This window comes from Pinus tabuliformis, chromosome 9, assembly GCF_031772625.1.
Source record: "Pinus tabuliformis cultivar Carrire ecotype Pingquan chromosome 9, CPIR1, whole genome shotgun sequence".
NCBI classification, from domain to species: Eukaryota; Viridiplantae; Streptophyta; class Pinopsida; order Pinales; family Pinaceae; genus Pinus; species Pinus tabuliformis.
In genome coordinates this window covers 2,001,881,286-2,001,890,212 of record NC_142307.1, presented here as the reverse complement: position 1 = coordinate 2,001,890,212, position 8,927 = coordinate 2,001,881,286, and positions in this window count along the sequence as shown.

Below are 8,927 nucleotides of genomic sequence, written 5' to 3'. Positions count from 1 at the left end.
CTAACACTCCTCTATGCTTGCTAACAAGCTTTATAAAGCAGGTTAGCAGTGTGTAGAGAGCATTAGTGTGGCATCAAGGCCTGCAATTGTGGTATTTGCTTCAGTCATGCTGCCTTTCACCTTTGAGTTGATGAGGAGGTCATTTTGTCCTATAACAGATGCCCCCTAAAGTATGAGATCAGAGGCAAAGACGATGGCTGAAATACTTTACTAAAAATGTAATTTTCTGTCAAAATTTTGTAAAGAGAAAGAAGTTTCAGGCGGAAAGGAAAACCTGATACAACACATATACATATATATAAACTGCTAAAATCATGTCTTGACTCGGGCATTCCAATGCTTAGTAGCTATGTCAGAGTAATTTTCTCTTCTAAGATATAACAATGCGGTCACCAATAAGCACAAAGCAGATCCAGTGTCATAATAGATCATCCTGAAATAGCTGTCTCCAAAGAACAATATCCGCAGCTTCAGAGAGGAAACAAAATGATACAAAATACAATGGATACGATGGCCATCATGGCATATGTCAAACTGTGACCTAGCAACAGATTATAGTCAAGTTTCTTGTCCACGACTTCTACGTCCACCGTTACTGTTTTCCTAGCCAAAGTGATGGGAAAACTAGCTAGGTATCCTTTTGGGATAAAGGTGTGGCCGTCGAAAGCTTTAAGGGAGTTCGATGGCAGGGATAGGGTTGGGGAACCCAGGGCGAGCCAACATGAAGCCGACATGACGCAGGTTGAAGCACCTTCGTCGATGACAGTTCTATGTATACCTTTACCTTTCGAAGTGATATGCACCTGAAATGAAAGCTGGTGGGAAAGGGGAGGTTTACACTTGTCCATGTTGAAAATAGCAAGCATGGAATCCGTAGGGTCAATACCTCCTATAGTCGAAAGCAAAGCTTTCCGTTGGCTAGGGCATGTTTGTAATATTTCGAGCGTCGACATAGCTAACGACGCTTGCACCAAATCCTCTACGATATTGTAGTGTTGGGCGGCACATGCAGATGTATTGTGCATTGTGCATCGAAGTGCCCCCTTGGGGGGTCGAATTACAAAGTCCTCAATCGACCTTTCAATATGAAAATCGTTGGGCAGTGATGGGTTTTGACCTAAGGATGGTTCGCTACCGGAGCGACAGGAGCTCCATAAGATTTGGCTCTTGTGGCGAGTTCTACCATTTCAAATGTGTAAATGGTAGAAGATCCTTCACCAGATGAAGGATGTTGCGAACCGTCATTGCCCCCTGGCATGGGTTGAGGTTGGTTGGCAACAAGATTTTGCTGCTGTTGAGTAGGAAATGGATTTCTAAGGACAGTAGGTGCCTTACCAGTATGCCTTTTGGCAAGGTAATTTGTGCATTCTTGAAGACACGGATAGTGCCAGGTTACATGGTATTCAGCACAGAGTTTGCATGGGTATCTGGTAGGTGTATCCTTTTCATCAGTAATAGGCACAGTGGCCTTCTGTTTTCGGTTAGGCTGCTTTGTTGACTGCACCTTAGAAGGAACGATATTTTTCTTATTCTTCTTTTTCTTACCACTGGGATTTTGTGTAGACTGCACAGAGTTTATCGCAGTGGTAGGAAGAGCAGTCATATTGGTAGAGGGGTCCACTGCCATCTTGGCAATGGAACCACTGAGTTGTTTTACAGCGGCCCTGGAGGTTGCACCGACAATCCCGTCGGCGTGCACTCCGGGGTGCTGAGTGGCGGAAGCATTGGGGTTACTAGGAGCATTGGGGATTATGTCATAAAGAGTGCCAGACTGTGAATATATCAAATCTAAGTGCTGGGCATGACGTATGGATTGGTCTTCTGTGACCGCACCACATAGAGTGACATCTCTAGTGATTTGATGAAGTAAGGACCTACAGAACCAGTCTGTTAAGAGAAAATCTGGGAGGGGAGCTTTGGCTAACCTCCGCCTACGTCTCCATTAATGTATATGATTGGAGATGTGGGTGGTGGTATCTTGATGAAATGAAGTGAGAAGCTCTGTCCCAGTCTCATAGTAGATGGGTAGCTGGAAGTGCTTTAGGAATTCTATCGCTAAAGTGTCAAAGGTGTTTATTGACATGCGTGGTAACTCAATATACCATTTTGCGGATTGCCAATGAGGGTACGAGGAAAAAGACATAACCGGACACTATCATCCACCATAGAGTTAGAAACACACCAGAGATGGTAGGTGGTGATATGGGTGCCCAGATCCTCCCCTTGTTTTCCATCGAACTTTGGGATGTTCATTGATATTTTATGTTGGATCGGCAACCATTCTAAGTTGTGGTAGATGGGGTCATTTGTTAGCATGTATAAGTCGGGAATATCCAACATTGCCAAAAAAGGCAAAGAGTTAGGTGCCCCCGACTCGGACCATGGTGATGACGGATGACCTGAGGAGCTCTGTGCTCCTCCCATCATTTTTTCCCCATAGTGTACATGGGTTGCATGGTGTAGTAGTTGCTTTGTGGTATGGTGTTGTAGAGTGGATTTCCATGAGGATTTTGATACTGGGGTATGAAATTACCCCCAGTATAAGCGGTGCCCCCTTGACTCATTTGAGTCTGTGAGTAGGGTGACCCCTTGACTCATTTGAGTCTATGAGTAGGGTGCCCCCATGGATGTGTTGGGAGTCCCTTGTGGATTCCCGACCGACACAGAACTAACCATTTGGCTTTGATTGACAAAGGGAACACTCATGTCAATTAGCGACTGTTCATGCATGCCTGAGAACAGAGGGGGAACTGTGACATTCCCTACCAGCATGTGCATATTGGGAACCCGCCCAGATATCTGAATCTGGGGGTTGGAATTGTACATTGGCGGCCGACTGTGTTGTTGGTAAACAGGAACCGCGCCCATAGTGCCGCATCGAGTGTTATATGGAGCACTGTATGAGGCACTTGTCGAAGGTATGCATTGTGGCACCATAGGAGTGGAACTTGGCATCTGCCAGGTTCCACTTATAGAGGATGTTATGTGAGTTGTCATACCTGGGACAACGGGATAGCAGGATTCCACATTACCAGTGTTGTAATGACCATCAACTAGGGAAGTGGTAGAGGACCAACAGTGTCTCTAAAATTCAAGAACCCATGAGTCGTCGACTGGATAGGTGGGAAAGTTCCACCTACTGAAGAAGGAAGTACAGGTACCAGAAGAACCACGATAGGGTCCGATGGATTTGTGAGTGGAGTTTTAAAGTGAGGAAGAAATCATTCTATGAAGAAATCCTCTGGCAAACTAGAATCGTCGGTCATCGACACGGATCCCGTGTGAGATTTAGGAGACTGATTCCTCAAAGATGAGGAATCTGAGTCAGTGGAACTTGGTGGATCTTCCACAATGAGTGGAGGAAGTCCTAACAATCATCTAGAGTGATGATGAGGGCTAGATGTAGCCACGATGACCGTTAAGTTTTATCAAATAAATTTTAATGTGATATTCTTTAAAGTCTAAAAAATGATAGCACTCAGGTACCTAAAAATAAAAAATACACTAAAGATATCAATCAGAAAACGGAGGGAAAGTACCTCATCTGATAAGCACCGATCACTGGAGATGATGATCCAGATGGATGTTGGTGGCCACCCACCTATCCCATTTGGACCCCCACATCTGTCTCTTTCAGCTCTTTCAGTTTCCTAAATTGTAGCACAGTTTACTATTTTTAGTAGTTTTTCAGGTCCTGAACTTCTGGAGCCGTTTTGAGGCCCTAAACGACGTTTTTTTGGGAATCTGGGGCAACATGGGTCCATGGACCGATGTTGCCTCCCAAAGTGGTAGTACTCGGATAGATCTTTCTAACGAGCTATCGTGTGCGTCAAACGGAGATCGTATGCCAAAGTTACGACCCCGGGAAATTGATGTACCAATTTACCCAAACGGGGCCCACAATTTGGCGTTTCATCTTCTAGGGTTAGGTTTTGGAATGTGAAGGGTTTTCCATTGTTTCTCAACAATAAATAGGCCTTCGACCCTCATTGTAACACAGTTCGGAACAGTTCAGAGGCATGTAGCCATCACATCTCTTCTCAGAGATAAGCTACCATCGCCCTAGCTGGTTTATTTCCATTTCTGGTTGTAAGCATATTTCAATATTTTCCATTAATGAAATGAAGTATTATTTCCGCTGCATCTTTGTGTATATGGTTATCTCTGTAATTTGTTGCGTTCCTGTTTAAATCCGGATCAGTGGTATCAGAGCAGTCTGCTTTTTCTCTGTTTTTCTTTGCATGTCCCCAACAAGGTCGGGATATAAGGAGTTAGGGCTTGAACTGGTTGAACCTTTGCAAGACCAGCCTCGCAAATCTCGACGGCCTCCCATGGCGGACGAGAAGAAAGACGAGGGGGCAGGAGATCCCATCAAAATCTTGCTCGAAGAAGCCCTCGAGCGACAACGGAACGCGATGATGGACAACTTTGCCCAGATCCTTCAGCGGCTACCTAGAAGCAACACATCGGCTTCTAGCAGCTACTCTGGAAACGCCACACCCTTTAAGGTACAAGCTAATTTTGAAATCCCCATATTCGAGGGTCAGATAGACGTAGATGCCGTAGATAAATGGTTAAATCTGCTAGAGGGTTATTTTTCTGTTCATGAATTTTCGAGTCGGGAAAAGATTGTTTTTGCTCTTCTCAAAGCAGCCCCCCACGTCAAGGACTGGTGGGAAACCTACTGCGAGCAGAAGGATGAAAGTACTGGCTCACTATTTTCAGCCGCACCCACCTGGGATTCGTTCTGGGATGCCATCAAGGAGCAGTACTACCCTGTCGGAAGTTATGAGGACAAATACATCAAATGGACCACATTGCGGCAGGGACGAGACCAAGATGTGCCGGAGTTCACAAACATTTTTCATACCCTTCGCACATAGTTGAGTATCAAAGATTCTGAGCTGCATCTGGTACTCAAATACCGCGGCTGCCTACACAGATACATCCAGGAAGAGATGGTGTTCTTGAACATCTCCTCACTCGGCACAGCATACCGATACGCTGTCAAAATCGAGCAAAAGTTCAAACAGAAGAAGCGAGACTTTGGATCTGCAAATCCGAAGCCCAAAGGACAAAGCCAAGGCAGGGTAACCCAAGACAACCCGTCGAAGCCGCAAGAAAAGAACAACACCATGAAGCCAAAGAAGGACACAGGGAAGTGGTGTGAGTTCCACAAGAGTCTCACTCATAACACAAGTGAGTGTCGGACCAAGCAGTCGTTGGTGGCTGAGTTGAGGGCTTCCAAATCAGATGCATGTTCCAACCCTGAGCCAGAACCCAACAAGGGGAATGGCAAAGGGAAGCAGATCATTGATGCGGATCCCAGCGCCACTGTTGCCACCGCCAAGATCCAGAAAGATGAGCCCGAAAATCCAGAGGAAGGGGAGCGTCTTTTCCACTCACAGATGTGGGTGAAGGGTTCACCGTTGCAATTCATTGTCTACATTGGTAGCCAAAAGAACCTGGTTTCAGCAGAGGTCGTGAAGCGGTTGGGCCTACCGACTACACCACACCCACAGCCGTACAGTATCGGGTGGCTTCATGAAGGACGAGATCTCAAAGTTCGCCAGGAGTGCCGTCTTCCCTACAGCATCAAGCCCTTCACATACGAGGTATTGTGTGATGTTACACCTCTGGATGTTTGTGATGTATTATTAGGCCAACCATACTTGTGGAGGCGACATGCTATGTATGAGTCTAGGCCTCGTGCTGTCATTATTTCTTTGAATAATTCATTATACAGGATACCGGAGGTAGCCCCACCTACCGCCACATCTTTGATCACTACCAAGAAAGGCAGCAAGCTCATATCACAGACTAGGAAATTCGTTTGTCTGGTTCACTCCCAAAGTAAGGGGAAGATCGTTGCTACATCCATGACCCCTGCAAAGGGTTCCTCCACGCAGCAGCAGCAGCAAAGGGATACAGTCATGACAGAACACAGGAACAACTTCTCCTCACCCACAGGGGTACCACACAAGTTTCAAGTGGGCGACAAAGTTTGGTTACATCTGCAGAGAGAACGCCTTACTAGAACCCATCAGAAACTCAGGCAACTCTGACATGGTCCTTACACCAGTACCAAGGCTACGGGAAACAATGCTTCAAAGCACAGCATTCCTCCATTCCTTGGCTTGCACCGAGTGTTCAATGTGGACCATCGTCGACCATGCTTCCCACCATTTCTGGTCACATCAGAGAGTGCAGAACAGCTCACCAGAGATCCAACTCAGCAGAAGCTTCCTCATCTCAAGGAGGAACTCAACGCAATGGGGACCATTGCTTCCTAAGGGGGGAGGAATGATCCAGATGGATGTTGGTGGCCACCCACCTATCCCATTTGGACCCCCACATCTGTCTCTTTCAGCTCTTTCAGTTTCCTAAATTGTAGCACAGTTTACTATTTTTAGCAGTTTTTCAGGTCCTGAACTTCCGGAGCCGTTTTGAGGCCCTAAACGACGTTTTTTTGAGAATCTGGGGCAACATGGGTCCATGGACCGATGTTGCCTCCCAAAGTGGTAGTACTCGGATAGATCTTTCTAACGAGCTATCGTGCGCGTCAAACAGAGATCGTATGCCAAAGTTACGACCCCGGGAAATTGATGTACCAATTTACCCAAACGGGGCCCACAATTTGGCGTTTCATCTTCTAGGGTTAGGTTTTGGAATGTGAAGGGTTTTCCATTGTTTCTCAACAATAAATAGGCCTTCGACCCTCATTGTAACACAGTTCGGAACAGTTCAGAGGCATGTAGCCATCACATCTCTTCTCAGAGATAAGCTACCATCGCCCTAGCTGGTTTATTTCCATTTCTGGTTGTAAGCATATTTCAGTATTTTCCATTAATGAAATGAAGTATTATTTCCGCTGCATCTTTGTGTATATGGTTATCTCTGTAATTTTTTGCGTTCCTGTTTAAATCCGGATTAGATGAACCCCAGTATCTCAATGAATAACAGAGAAGGATGGCCAAATGTACGGTTACGGTTACTTTAGAGCTTCGCCCGAACCTCAGATTGAGGGGCCAAGTACTCTTGTGAAGACGAGCACGCTCCCAAAAATTGAAGACAAAGTAGATTCGTCTGTGTTAGGTACTAGGACAGCCCGTCCCAGTCACCTTGTGTAAGTACCTAGAAGTTTTGGCGAGTAGAGATACCTCAAATCAAAAACATTACCAAGGGGGACATAGTCGTAGACAACATGCTGTGTGGGCAGGATACCTGAGTCCCCGACTTAGTTCTAAAATCCCCGAAGGGACCCCCAATACACAGAATTCCCAAAGGATTTGTAAGAGAAGGCGGGCTAGCTTCAATTACAGTCCAATTTTGTCTCGTATTTCGCTCCTTTGTTAGTGGAGTGGTCCTAGTAATATGAGTGCAGAAGGATTTTTCACTTGTTAACAACACTAGTTTTGGTTTTCAACCTTGGGCAGTTCACTCACATGCTTATCCCAAGATCCTAGCCTAGCTAATGTTGGTTTGCTCAAAAGAGTAACTGATTGATTTTAATGTAAATTTTAAGTGTACTTGATTATTTGTCTTCGGTAGGGGTGTTGACGTATGAATATGGTGAGACTCTTGACTCAATAAATCATGCAGAACAATGCTTTGAATTTGTTTTTCAATTTCTTATGCAAACAAGTCTTATTCTACATATTCATCTTTTCACATATTCATAGATTCGTCTGTACATCTAAAGCCATTCAACACTTGCATAACCAAAAGATTCTTTTCCCAATATTTCCTAACAACTACTGAAAACCAACATGAAGCGGCTTACAACTATTTCGACAGAAGGATGAATACAATTTATCAGTCTTTCTTTCGAAAAAAATGTATTTTAAGAGAGAAAAACTAAAAGTTTTTCCTAAAAATAAATTTGAAGGACACCAAATTTGCTAACATAATATAGTTGCAGATCTTACTTCAGCCCATGAGAAAATTTCCCCCCCATTTTGGTCCACAGACACTACTGGAAATCATGGAAATGGTAGACTAACGCTTTGTTTCAGTGTAAACAGAGAGTTAGTTGGTCCACTAATTCTCCCTGTACATAGGCACAGTGCTTTATAAAGCTTTGTTTAGCCTGATAACCTGTGTTAGTGAGGGAAATTGCTCAAACAGAGGGCCTTTATGATTAGTTTTTGAGGAGAATACAAACTAGTAGGATGTAACAAGATAGTTGGTGGATCATAAAAGGATTTGAAGAAGTAGGGAGCTCTTAGAAGAAAGAGAAGATCCGAGAGGAGTCCGGGTAAACCGACAACTAGATGTATAGTCCCCAGTGGAGTCGCCAATTCTACTATGCGATAAATGCACAGTGTATGGAGAATGAAAACTACCCTCAAAGGTCTTCCTGGGACCTTCGACAGAATGTAAGATTATCTACAGAAGCTACCACGTTATGCACATGTTCATCTATCAAACATAAATTGACAAGCTATGGAAAGAGGATCACCTTTAGTTCCTTCTAGATTTGTTTGGAGATCTCTATGCGGCAAGAAGAATTCCTTCAAGGTCAGCTCCAAGCCAATTCCTTCACAAAGGACAAGGTGAACCAATCACAACATACGCTCTTGAAAACTAATGTAAGAATGCACAATAAACATATATTAGTGTATAACTTAACTACTCATGTCGACAAACATCAGAATGAAAAAATCAATGAACAACATTACCAACACTATGGAGTAGGGAATACAACCGCAGTTCTGTATTTATAATGGAAGAGTGATTACAACCATCTGTTGTATCAACCTTCCCTTGCCCCTTCTTCCTCTTCCTCTCTCCCTCTTTCAGTTCACTTCTTCAAGTATATGACAATTCACAACAACTTAATGGGCTATCCTTCCAAATGCTCTAACCCTTTTCACAATGGCCCTCTCATTGCTTATGTAGCAATCGAATTAGGGCTGTCAAGCTCC